Source organism: Myotis daubentonii, chromosome 15 (assembly GCF_963259705.1).
Source record: "Myotis daubentonii chromosome 15, mMyoDau2.1, whole genome shotgun sequence".
Taxonomy (NCBI): domain Eukaryota; kingdom Metazoa; phylum Chordata; class Mammalia; order Chiroptera; family Vespertilionidae; genus Myotis; species Myotis daubentonii.
Window position 1 is genome coordinate 11,535,879 of NC_081854.1, and position 14,136 is coordinate 11,550,014.

Genomic DNA, 14,136 nt, shown 5'->3' on the forward strand with positions numbered 1-14,136 from the left:
AAAATGATTGCTTTTTAAAAAAGAATATTAAACCAGTTTGTATTTCTAGATAACTCCTACTTTGATGTGCTAATATTTTCCTAAAGGTTTTTCCAGTGGTCACAAGTGACATATTCTGTAATTTTTTTCTTGCAATGCCTTTGTTAGGTTTTAATATCATGGTTTTGCTAACCTCATAAAACAGTTGGGAAAATGTTCCCTCATCCTTTACTTTCTGTAAGATTTTGTATAAAAGTGAATTTTTCCCCTTAAATATTTGACATAAATGCCCATTTAGGCTTGTAGTTTTCAATAATGGAGTCAGTTTCCTTAGTAGTTATTGGACTATTCAGATTTTCTTTTTTTTTTTTTTTTTTTTTTAAATATATTTTATTGATTTTTTACAGAGAGGAAGGGAGAGAGACAGAGAGTTAGAAACATCGATGAGAGAGAAACATCGATCAGCTGCCTCTTGCACACCCCCCACTGGGGATGTGCCCGCAACCCAGGTACATGCCCTTGACCGGAATCGAACCTGGGACCTTTCAGTCCGCAGGCCGACGCTCTATCCACTGAGCCAAACCGGTTTCGGCGACTATTCAGATTTTCTATTTCTTTCTTGTGTCAATTTTTACAAGTTGTTTTTTAAGGTATATGTCATTTCATATAAGTTGATGAATTTATTGGTATAAAGTTGTTTGTAATATTCCTTTGGCATCTTCTTAATATTTGTAAGATATGTAGTGATGTCTTTAATTTCTAAATAATGGTAATTTATGTTTTCTTTTTTCTTTATTCTTGATCACTAGTCCTGGTAGTAGTTTATCAATGTATCTTTCAAAGGATCACCCTTTGGCTTTGTTATTTTTCTCTCATTTGTCTGTTTCCTATTTCATTGGTTTCTACTCTTATCCTTATTATTTCCTTCCATTTACTTTGGGTTTAATGTGCTACTTTTTAATAAGGTAGAATCTCATATTATTGCTTTAAAAAAATATTTTTATTGATTTCAGAAGGGAGAAAATAGAAACATCAATGATGAGAGAGAATCATTGATTGGCAGCCTTCTGCATGCCCTCTACTGGGGATTGAGTCTGACAGGGAATCAAATAGTGACCTCCTGGTTCATAGGTCGATGCTCAACCACTGAACCACACCGGCCAGGCTCTTTCTTCTTTTTTTTTTATATAAGCATTGAAATACAACTTTTCCTCTAGACCAGCGTGGGAAAACTACGGCCCGCGGGCCAGATCCGGCCCGTTTGAAATGAATAAAACTAAAAAAAAAAAAAAGACCATACCCTTTTATGTAATGATGTTTACTTTGAATTTATATTAGTTCACACAAACACTCCATCCATGCTTTTGTTCCGGCCCTCCGGTCCAGTTTAAGAACCCATTGTGGCCCTCGAGTCAAAAAGTTTGCCCACCCCTGCTCTAGACAGTACTTTAGATGTTTCTCATAAAACCTGAATGGTGTCTCTTCATTGTCATTCAGTTCTGTATATTTTCTGGTCTTGCTTGTGGTCTCTTCTTTGACCCATGGTGTGTTGTCTCATTTCCAATATTGGGGCGTTTTTAGATTCTTCATTGTTATTGATTTTTAATTTAATTCTATTGTCAGTGATAATGCACATGGGGGGAAAATTCAGTTGGTATGAAAGCAAATATGGTGAAGAGTACATATGTTTCTCACTCCTGCCTGCCTATCTGTCTTTCTTCTTTTCTTTATTCCTTAAGAAATATTTACTAAATGTCTGCTACTTGCCAGGCACTGGGGATACAACTGTGTTTTTTGGTTTTTTGTTTTTTCATAGAGAGTGGAAGAGGGGGGCGGGGAGAGAAACATCTATGTGAGAAAGACACATAGATTGGTTGCCTCCTGCACACACCCCCACTGGGCCTGGTTTGAGCCTGCAACCCAGGTATATTTCTTGACCTGGAATCAAACTTGAGCCCCTTCGGTGTGCCAGCCTACCCTCTAACAGTTGAGCACACCGGCTAGGGAACTGGTCGGCAAACCGCGGCTCGCAAGCCACATGCGGCTCTTTGGCCCCTTGAGTGTGGCTCTTCCACAAAATACCACGTGCGGGTGCGCACATACAGTGCGATTGAAACTTCGTGGCCTGTGGGCAGAAGTCTGTTTTCGGCCTGGGCGAGTCTATTTTGAAGAAGTGGCGTTAGAAGAAGTGGGGGGGTGTGGGTCGGTCAGCTGACGGGAGACGCAGCATGAGGGAGGTATATTGTTTTGAGGTACGGTCGCTGAGGTCGACCCCTTCCAACTCTCCCATCCACACTCCTCTATCTGAAGCAAGTATACAAGACGAGTGTGGATGGGAGAGTTGGAAGGGGTCGACCTCAGCGAACATACCTCAGTCAGACTGAGGACGTTTTTAGCAAAGGCCAGCTTAGGAGTACACTAATTAAGTTAATAACAATGTACCTACCTCTATAGTTTAAGTTTAAAAAATTTGGCTCTCAAAAGAAATTTCAATCGTTGTACTGTTGATATTTGGCTCTGTTGACTAATGAGTTTGCCGACCACTGGCCTAGGGCATGGGGATACAACTGTTTAAAAAGAGACCTAAGTTGGTTTCCCATATGAAGTTGAGGTTTTCCTGATGGGAGACAGATAATAAACAAGTCAAGAAAGCAAAATATATTTTGTGTTAGGTAGTAATAAGTACTGAAGAAAAATGAAGCAAGGAGGAAGGATAGATGTAATAGGAAGGCACATGCATTAGGTTTAGGAAGGCCTCTCTGAGGAGATAAATGTTTGATTAGAGACTTGTGTAAGGTGAGGAAGTATGGATATTTGAGGAAAGCGTTTTAGGCATAAGATACAGTGAGTGCAAAGGCCCTGAGGCTAGAAAATGCCCACTGGGTTCCAGGAATGGTGAGGAGGCCTAGCCTCTGTGGGTGGCTAGGGCAGGGGTGAGTGGTAACGTAGGTCAGCTGTCAGAGGGGGAGCTACCAAAGTCACCCCCAACCACCTTCCAGAAGTGTTCTGTGCATAATCAAGCATATCCTACGTATGTGTATGTGTAATCACATATATAGTTTACTGTTCACTCTGTTTTGTGCCCCATTTTTTCCCTCTTAGCAGCATGCCTTGAAAATCCGTCTGTAGCACACATTCAGAGCTCCCACATTCTTTTTTTATTTGTTTGGGTTTTTGTGTGTTTTTTGTTGTTGTTCTTAATCCTCACCTGAGGATATTTTTCCACTGATTTCAGAGAGAGTGGAAGGGAGAGGGAGAGAGAAACATTGATGTGAGAGACACACATCAATTGGTTGCCTCCTACATGCACCCTGACCAGGGCCAGGGATCAAGCCTGCACCTGAGGTACTTGCCCTTGACTGGAATCGAACCTGGGACCCTTTAGTCTTTGGCTCTATCCACTGAGCCAAACCGGCCAGGGCAAGAGCTCCCACGTTCTTTTTCATAGCAGCCGGTACATAGTGTAGAGAGCCCAGGCCCCTGTTGGTGGACATTTAGGTTACTTCTGGGTTATATTCTCCCAGAGAACGCTGCCATCGGTATTCCTGTCTGTGTGGCACTTGGCAGGCAGCCTTAATGCTGAGGTACATGTGCCCCACATCCACCCACCCCCCACACCTACACGATCTCCAGCTTCACTGGACTTGCCTGAGGAATCTGTTGGGTCTTTGCTTGGCTCTACTCCCAGGAAAAGAAATTATGGGAGAAGTGTGGGGGAAAAAGACAAACCTGTCCCCTCTTTCTGGTCGTACGATGATGCTCCGGGTGTAAAAGTCCCCGGGCTCACAGAGGAACACTGGAAATATTGACCGCAGGAAGGTTCCCCCAGCCCCCTTATTAAGGCATGCATCTCAGCCAGGACGTTACTTTTTATGTTTATAATTATGCATCAAATTGTGTACTATATGCTGCTCTGATCAGTGATGTACTAATAGTATCTGTAATTGTAATGCAGCCTAAGAACATTTTTAGCTAAGGTCACAAGAGATGAAAATTTTGACTTTCATTCATAGACACATTTTTTTTGTTTGTTTCAGAAAAATATAATAGGACATTTGAGCATAAAATATGTTCTGTTAGTATAAAATTTTGTAGAGAGAGTAAAATATAGTTTGAACTTCAAGGAGAACAAGGAATGATGCAAACACTGTTACAAAAGAGCTGGTTGATGTATCATTTTTTAACACCTCAAGCGCCCAATCAGTCACTGGTGACTGCCACTATACTTTCCGTCTGGAAGACAAAACAGGCTGGGCTCTTAACATGTTAAAAAGTATATTTTTATTGATTTCAGAGAGGAAGAGAGAGAGAGAAACATCAGTGATGAGAGATAATCACTGATTGGCTGCCTCCTGCACGCTCCACACTGGGGATTGAGCCTGCAACCGTGCATGTGGTCTTGACTGGAATCAAATCCAGGACCCTTCAGTCCACAGGCTGATGCTCACTTTATCCACTGAGCCAAACCAGGTAGGGCTAAAACCTTTTTAAAAAAAATATATTTTATTGATTTTTTACAGAGAGGAAGGGAGAGGAATAGAGAGTTAGAAACATCGATGAGAGAGAAGCATCGATCAGCTGCCTCCTGCACACTCACCACCGGGGATGTGCCCTCAACCAAGGTACATGCCCTTGACCAGAATCGAACCCGGGACCCTTGAGTCTGCAGGCCGACGCTCTATCCACTGAGCCAAATCGGTCAGGGCAAGGGCTAAAAACTTAAAAAAATAATAATAATTTAGTCAAATGTATTCATCTTTTCTTTTATGACTTTTAGGTTTTGTGGCATCTTTAGAAAGACTATTTCTAGATTATAAGTGATTTATCTTATGTTTTCTTATAGTAATTTTACAGTTTTACATTTGTATGTGTGTTGAATCTTTTAATGCATCTGGAATTTATTTTGGGTGTTAGGTGTGAGGTAGGGATCTATCTTTCTTTCTTTCTCATGTCTACAAAAGAACATCCAAACCTATAGGAAAAATTTATAACAGTTTATTTGAGCCAAACTGAAGATGCCTGGAAGCAAGATCTTAACAAATTGAGAAGATGCTCCAAAAAATGGCAGTTTTGCAGTTCATGTTGTAAAGTTAGAATCAAGGGAGAAAATGTAAGGCAGGTTACATGACACCCATTTGTGGTAGGTCGAGGAAGAGGGAGAAAGCAAAGCGATTGGATACAAAACAAAATGGAGAGATCCATACTTCCTTCACGTTGGTGGGGACAGGATAGTTAACATTTAACACGTGTAGTAACTGGAGATGGGATGTGGGCAACCAGGTAACAAAGAGGTGTTCAGTCCATGGGCTCTTGTCAGGGAAAGAAAATTACTCTGACCTTTCAAAGGTGGTATCTGATGCATAAGAACAACAGGCTCACTTAAGGTAAAGACTGACCTTAGTTTGCTAAAGAAGCTAGGGTGAGGGCATGTGCCAGAGGATGGGAGCGGGGGAGGTCAATGGAGAAAAAAGGAGACATATGTACGACTATTTGTAATACTTTAAACAATAAAATAAAATTTAAAAAAAATAGAAGCTAGAGGCCTGGGACGTGACTGCCCACCGTGACCTGCCCAGCTAGGAATTTATGATCAGACCATCCTGGTCACTGAACCTGTCAGGCCTGCCATGTATGTAGCCCCTTTTATGTTCCCAGTTTGTAACTTTTTAAAAGCTGCATTTCCAAACAAATGCCAATATGCATTCCACCCCACCCCACCCTCCCTTTTTGAATGTTCCATGAATGTAGCTAACAGTATACATTGTGCTAGTCCTCACTGCTTCCACTGACCATGCCGTCCTGCAGAGAATGACCTCTCAGCACATAAAAACCTTCAGTACTCTTTATTTCAGCTGCTGCCAGAGGTACTGTAATTTAGGAGACTGTAGATCAGTGGTTGTCAACCTTCCTAATGCCGCGACCCTTTAATACAGTTCCTCATGTTGTGGTGACCCCAATTTCATTGTTACAAATTGAACATAATTAAAGCAGAGTGATTAATCACCAAAAAATGTAATTATATATGTGTTTTCCGATGGTCCTAGGCGACCCCTGTGAAAGGGTTGTTCGACCCCCAAAAGGGTCACAACCCACAGGTTGAGAACCGCTGCTGTAGATAGTCTTGCAGGGCCCCTCCTGGCTTTTTTCATTGTTATTATAAACCAGCAGCTCTCAACCTGTGGGTCGCGACCCCTTTGGCGGTTGAACGACCCTTTCACAGGGGTCGCCTAAGACCATCCTGCATATCAGATATTTACATTACGATTCATAACAGTAGCAACATGACAGTTAGGAAGTTGCAACGAAAATAATTCTATGGTTGGGTCACAGCATGAGGAACTGTATTTAAAGGGCCAGAAGGTTGAGAACCACTGTTAAGCGATGCTGATGCTGCAGGATTAACGGCGGTGAGCAGCCTTTCACCCCCGTGGGGTAAATCTGGCATCCGTTTCCCCAACAGGATTACTGCCCGGAGGCAGCAGCAGTGTTTGGGAGGGCCCCCCTTCCTCACAGCCTCGCCACCTGAAGGCGAGTTCTGTTTTTATCTTCTTTCTTTGGACTAAGATTAGATTTACAGGAGTGTTGGAAAAACAGTCCAGAGGGTTCCTGCATACCTTTCACTCAGCTTCCCCTGCGATAGCATCTTAAATAGTTCAGTGAGCAAACCTAGGAAATGAACATGCATGCAGAACTACTAGTGCAACTCCAGACCTCATTCAGAGGTTTCCCACCAATGGCTTTTTCTGTCCCAGGGTCCTGTGTCTCAGCTAGTTGTCATATAGCTTTTGTCCCCTTTAGTCGGTGACAGTTTCTCAGTCTTTTTTCGTCTTTCGTGACCTTGACCCCCTGAAGAGTCCTGGTTAATTATTGTATAGACAAGTGATGGCGAACCTATGACACGCATGTCAGAGGTGACATGCGAACTCATTTTTTTGGTTGATTTTTCTTTGTTAAATGGCAATTAAATATCAAAAATATAATTCTTTGTTTTACTATGGTTGCAAATATCAAGGAATTTCTATATGTGACACGGCACCAGAGTTAAGTTAGGGTTTTTCAAAATGCTGACACGCCGAGCTCAAAAGGTTCGCCATCACTGGTGTAGACTGTCCTCCAGTTTGGGTTGTCTGATGCTCTCTCTTGATTGGAAAGAGGTTCTCCCTTTTTGACAGGAATAGCACAGAAATGATGTTGTGCCCATCAGGGAGGGGCTCATGACTTCAGTACGTGTTATCTCAGATCATGTGACCTTGGTCACATATTTAGCATGATGTGTGCTAGGTTTGCCCACTATTTTTCCCTTTGTAGTTAATACTCAGGTTGTGGGCTTAATCCCTGGTTGGGGCATATACAGAAGGCAACCAATCAATGTTCTCTCTCTCTCTCTCAAATCAATGAGCATATCTTTGGGTGAGGATATTTTTAAAAGAAAGAAGGAATTTTCCCCTCAACATTTATTAGGAACATCAAACATACAGCAACATTGAAAGAATTTTACATTGAAACAAAGCCAAACACCCACACGAAGATACTCCCGCTAATATTTTACCGTATTTGCTTGATGACACTTGCATCCATTGGTCCACCCCTCTGCCCATCCATCCTTCTCTCTCACTTTTTATGCATTTCAGGAGGCACTTAATACAAAGGCTGAGGCGGGCACAGTCACTGGAAGGGCTGGATAAAGCAGCTCTTGGCTGGGTCTGGGACCAACACCACAGAACCGAAACTACAGTTGGGGCCCTGTCTCACTCCTCATTGGCTGAGTAGCTCACATCCGGGGCCTGTGTGGCAGGGCAGTCAGGGAAGTAGCCTTTAGAGCAGTGGTTCCCAACCTTGTGTTGGCCATGCCCCACCTAAGCGTCTCTAAAATCCTGATGCCCCCGTGACATATAATTCTTATTATTCAAAAAGTGAGCTCCTATTCACATGGAGGAAGCCTAAAAGGCCAGTAACTTGGTCTAAACAAGCTTCCAAAGAACACGGCATCCATGAAAGAGAAAAATAAAAGAACGAAAGGACAGTTGAAGAGCTGAGGAAGAAATCACTAAGAAATTGTAAATAATAATAATATGAAGTGATATGAAAAAATAGCAAATAAAGTTTCAAAACATAGAGAACTGAAATGCATAAATATGTCACAATATATATTTATATATTGTATATGAGATCCCTAGAACCATAAGAAATGCAAAAAATTCACTGTTAATAGCTCATTTTCAAATTGGCCCCCTAAATCAAATTGCCCCCCTGTGGGGCATGTGCCCCACGTGGGGAACCACTGCTTTAGAGCGTCGCAGCCTCATGATGCCGGAAGGCCCAGTCCCAGGGACGGTCATGTGCACGAACTGAGAATGTTCTGGCAGGTGGCTTTCCCACTTCTCACCCTCTCCTCACCAGGGAGAGCGTCCTCGAGTGCCCAGTTTCCCCTCTTGGGACTGTTGCCTCTCGGGTGCTGGGAAGATGCCCCGGGGAGAGGCCTGCAGCTCACAATTGCTAGGAAGGAGAAGGGACAGAGAGAAGTTCTTGCACCACTTTGGGGTGAACTGAGCAATCTGGGGCCTTCAGCTCAGCCTGTTCACTTGTTAACAGAAAGAAATCTCCCCTGACTCAAGGAGCACTCGGGAAAGGGGTTCCAGAACTGCAGGCCCATCTTCCCTGGCCGTTGGGCCATCCTCCTTTCCCCCGGCCAGCACTGGAAGCCTCTCCGATTCAGTCTGTTTTGGAGCCTACGGCCCAGAAATATGAGGTGACTTCCTAACATCACACAGTGGGAACCTGTGGCCCATAACTTAGACTCTTGTTGAAAGCTTAGGAGGAAAGGGCCAGTGCTGGGGGAGTCAGGTGGGGAAGCGTGCCTTCCTGGAGCCTAGAGGTCCTTCCTGTTGTTGTAGGTCCTGCAGTCCTCGTATTCCGACTTGCTGTTGTCCTTGGGAATGACCCGGAACTCCTTCATGTAGGTCGAGCAGCACCTCTGGGAGCCCCGGTGGAAGGGGGAGTGGAGCCCACAGCAGCTCCACTTGCTGTCTTTCGGGTCCAGGACCACGTTGCCACAGCGCCTCCAAGCCTCCGCTAGGGCCTTGCCTGGGAACCAGAAACAGCTCAGCCTGGGCCTGGGCAGGGCTGGGAGATGGGTCCTCCCCCCTCATTCCAGTTCAGCTCCTACCTCCCTTCTGGGGACTGCCCTTTATCTCCTGTGATGCTTATCACTCCACCTAACGCCTACTCCTTCCTCTTCCTTCCTGCGTGACTTAGTCTATCCGGTTTATTTAAAATATACAATCAGATAAGTTTCAATAGACATGGCCACCCAAACCATCCTCATGATCTAGAGAACAAACATATCCATTAGCCCCAAAGTATCTTCATGCTCCTTAAAATCCCAGGCAACTTCTGGATTCCCAGGCAACCACTGGTCTGCTAGATGTCTGCATTTTCTAGAATTTTTATAAATGGAATTATACAGTATGTACTTAACTTTTTTTTTCTTTAAAAATATGCTGGCCCTAGCCAGTTTGGCTCAGTGGATAGAGCGTTGGCCTGCGGATTGAAGGGTCCCGGGTTCAATTCCGGACAAGGGCACATGCCCAGGTTGCAGGCTTGATCCCCAGTGTGGGGCATGCAGGAGGCAGCTGATCAATGATTCTCTCATCATTGATGTTTCTATCTCTCTCCCTCTCTCTTCCTCTCTGAAATCAATAAAAGTATTTTTAAAAAAGAAAGAAAGAAATGCTGGTCATAGCACACCAAATTGATTTTGCCACTTAAGATCATAGACCTGAAGTTTAAAAACTCCCACTTGGAAAGCTGTGTTACTGCCAACCCACCTCTCTTATTTGCCTCCCTCGGAAGATCCTCATACCCATTCTCACCTCTAGGTTCTTGGCTCCAGGAGGGCGAGGTAGGCACAGGCATTCCATTAGAGAATGGCCACAATAGGAGGCAGAAGGCTTTAAGGGAGAGAAGAGAGTGAGGGGTGGGTGCAGGGGACCCTGGGTGAGGGGCTGGGTGCAGAGGGGGCTGGGTGAGGGGCCCTGGGTGCAGTACCTGAGTAGGTGAGGAACCAGGTCCTCCAAGCAGAGCAGGCTCTTGGTCCCATTGGCTCTCCTGGCTGTTTGGGGACATTTGCCACATTATTATTATATTTTTAATATATATTTTTAAAAATTGATTTCAGAGAGGAAGGGAGAGGGAGAGATAGAAATATCAATGATGAGAGAAAATCATTGATCAGCTGCCTCCTGCATGCCCCCTACTGGGGATCGAGCCCGAAACCCCGAGTGTGTGCCCTTGACTAGAATTGAACCCGGGACCCTACAGTCTGCAGGCCGACGCTTTATCCCCTGAGCCAAACCAGCTAGGGCTGCCACCTAATTTCTAAGTAAGGCACGTATACTCCTAGTTCTTAAAGACACACCCCCCCTTTTTTATTACCTGTTTACTTCCTAATATGGAAGATAAAAATTTCATGCTTTTACTCTCCTCCCATATAAAAACAACACCCCCTCTCAGTAATTAAACAATCCTGTTACCAGTTATGCCATATTGAGCACCCTTTCACCATCCTGGGCTGCATGAGTAATGGGTATGTAATTAGTCAGTAGCATGTATGTTGATTTCTAACAAAGATACCACAGCTCAGTGAGGAAAGGATGGTCATTTCTATAAATGATGCAGCTGCATATGCATATGGAACGGGCCCCACTCCCTTGCTGCCTGGGGACATTGGCAACGTCTGAAGACATTTTGGTTGTCAAAACTTGGGAGGTGCTACTGGCAGGGAGCAAAATTGTCCCTGAGAACCCTAGCATAAACAAATGTAAAAGTCATGGAGCTTCATGAAAATTATATTTTGTTAAAAAGATAAAAAAGAATGAATTTAGTGAGTTCACTGGATAGAAAAGCATTTACATAATGATTTGTATTTCTACATATCATTAACTCCATTGTATTTCTATATATCAGCCCCAACCAAATTGAAAATGGAATGTAAAATACTATAAATAATCATGTCAAAAATATCAGGACCCAGGACTAAATATAATCGATGAAGTACAAGACACGCAGAGAAAATTAGAGACTGAATGCAGAGAGATGCTGCGTTTGTGGCTTCAAAGACAATATTGGGAAGATATCAGTGTCCTGAAAATACTCTGTAGACTCAATGCATTCCAACCCAAATCTAGGACAATGGCTTTCAACCTTTCAACGGTGTTCTGATTACTCATTCACACACACACACACACACACACACACACACACACACACACAAACACACTCCCAAGAACAAAAGTTTTATGAAACACTACTTACCCTTACTACTTCAGATTGGCTTCCATATTTTCTGTTGTATCTCCATCATGTTTTTAATGGAACTAAATAGATCTGTGCAACTAAATTGATTTCATTACCCGCTTACAAGACAAAACCTGCAGTTTTAAGCTCCTGTGGAAGCACTGAGTGTCCCCCCATCACACAGGCCTCCCTAAGGCCAACTTGTCACTGGTGGGCGAGCTTCTTTTTCAGGAAGTCCATTTTCAATCACAGTCACAATGTCGGAATCTCCAGAGCTCTCAGTCTCTCCAGCCTCCACCTGGCTCGGGGAGCCTCCAGGAAACAGCCAGGCAGCCTGCCTGGCAAAGCCAGCGCAGGGTCCCCATTCCAAGTAGCCACCATCAGCCCCTAACCCCCACCCCTGCTCTACCCCTCCCCTCCGCCCAACCCCACCCATAGACTAGGCACACCACAGCAAGCAGAAGTAGTGGTTTTATAGATAAACAGGTGACGTCACCATAAAAGGAAGTTGAGAGAGCTGCCACTTCTTATAGCAAGCCACAAACTGTTACCAAGTGGAAAATGACGAACAGCCAGCAAAAAAAACCCCAAACCCATTTGAGAAATACCATGTGAGTAGAAACCAAGACACTCTAGAAAATCATTGCCCAGCCGAGAGCAAACTGACATAGGTATGTGCCCTGACTGGGAATCGAACCTTCCCCTCCTGGTTCATAGGTTGATGCTCAACCACTTATGTGCTCTTTTTTTTTGTTAAACAGTGAGAGCCAAATAACTTCCTGGAATAGAAAGGTAAGAGCTGAATGAGCGTCCACTAATGGAAAACCAGTATTTGTCTCCATCCCATCTCCATTTGATGTCAATCAAAACCCACCATTGGCCTTTAATTTTTAAAAATGCAAATTCTGCGCACATACATCAGTTACCTGATGTATAATAAAAGAATGGGGAAGGGGAAGTGAAAGAAGAGAGAAAGCTGCTGTGGTAGCCTGCGTGTGGTGGAGCCACATTGCGGTGCAGAGTAGCAGGTTCCCGTCTCAGTAGACACTCCCTCTGCTGCTGGAACAGACACATGTTCAGCTGTGCAGCTGTGTCTGTTGCATTGATTGGCTGCCCATCAAATCGAAATCTGATCCACCTCATTGGCAAACCCTGCTATTCACAATAGGCTTCCATTCGTTTACTAAGAGGTGTATTGCCTCTTAGTCTTAAAGCGCATTGCAAACCGCCCTGCCCCCTGCCCCTCAGATTAATATGATCGTTATTCTCACTCTGGGCTCCTTCTGGGGCTTTCCCTTGGCCTTGGTGAACACCCGAGTCTCCTCAGCCGCCGCTTCACAAAAGAGGTGCCAAGTTCGCCGAGCACCCACCGATCACAAGCAGCCCCCCCGAGCGGCAGAAGGTGGCAGCCACCGTGACAGAGCGCTACCCTGCCCCTTAAAACAATCGACAGATTACTCTCTAGTGCATTTTCAAGTTGACACTAAACTCTCTGAAAGTTCAAGTAGTTGCAAAGGATATAACTTGTGATGTGAACATTGACATATTCCAGCAGAGTGGCGCGTCCTTCCTTTGACACATCTAATGCCATCCACCTGCGCTGGTGATTTGGTGCCAGCCAATGCCCGGTTTCAAAAAGAACAAAAGAACAAACTCTTCTTTTACTGTCAGGAATTTTACATTCTTCCTCTTTGTCCTTGACCTTAACTTGGAGCTCCCTCTGGACAGAATTCTGCCTCATGAATTAGGTATCATCAACCAAAATATATACAGAAACTAAATTTTTAATTTTATTTAGTTTCCTGTGACTATAAGGTTCCAAATGTTAAAATATTTTCTTCTGGATTGAATTACTTTAAAAATTTTTGCTAGTGCACAAATAATATAAAACATTTCATGTTTCATGTATTTTCATGAGTAAGTATTAAACATTGAAAGTAAAATATGTTGGCCCTGGCCGGTGTTGTCCAATGGTTGGAGCTCCGGCTGAGCACCAAAGGGTCCTGGGTTCCCTTCCAGTCAAGCTGCCCCCCCCCATCCTGTTTCCTCCCCCTTGGGGAGTGCGGGAGGCAGCCAGTCTATTTCTCTCTCTTCCCCTCCTTCCCTCTCTTCCATTCTCTCTGAAAAGCAGTGGAAGAAATATCCTCAGGTGAGGATTAACAACAAAAAAAGTAAAATATGTTGGAAATGAATCTCCAAATAAGCTAGACAGGGCACCCGCATTAATTCCACGTGCTCTTGGATAAAGATGCATTATTACAGGGGTGAGTCAGGGTTCGCATCAATCCTGCCTTGGCTTTTAAGGCTCAGGAGGGCTGGAAGTTTTCCTCACAGAAGCGGCCAGGCAAGGCAGTTTCTGTGCGGGCAGCACCAGTCAGCGCTTAAGCTCCTTCCAAGGTGTGTTTCTACACCCGCCGTGGAGGGCGGGCAACTGTCAGCTCCCGCTTCCGGCTGTGGGGCTGTTCGGGAGCCACCAGCCCTGTTCCCCGCTTTTCACAGGTTCAAGGCTTAACCGCATCTCACATTTCGGCTGCCCTTTCCTTGGATCCAGTGGGTCACCCTCTGCCTCAGCCCTGACACTGCATTCTGGGAAGATTCGAAAAGAAAGGGGGTCGCCCTTTCTCCTGGGAAGCGGATGGGGTGCCAGTGCCAGGGGAGGAGGACGGGCTGGCCCGGATGGCTTGGGGGTGGGGGTGGGAGGGAGCAGAGGGAGCTAAGTGCCTGCCAATGGAGCCTTCACAGCTTCCGGGGACTTGGTGCTCTGGGAGCTTCTTGTGACCCTTCAGGGGCACAGCCCCCAGTCTGAGGGCCTCCCCTCCCGGGCAGTGTTTCTCTTTCCTGGCTGCTTGCCAGAATCTTCTG

General features: G+C 44.7%; 2 protein-coding genes across 3 annotated transcripts in view; both read left to right on the plus strand.

Moving 5' to 3' along the window:
• OPA3 (outer mitochondrial membrane lipid metabolism regulator OPA3) overlaps positions 1-14,136 on the plus strand; it is a 93,429-nt gene that overhangs the window by 14,013 nt on the left and 65,280 nt on the right. The gene's annotated exons all lie outside the window — the stretch shown is intronic.
• The window catches only part of ERCC1 (ERCC excision repair 1, endonuclease non-catalytic subunit), a 202,341-nt gene that overhangs the window by 1,978 nt on the left and 186,227 nt on the right, over positions 1-14,136 (plus strand). The window lies entirely within an intron of this gene.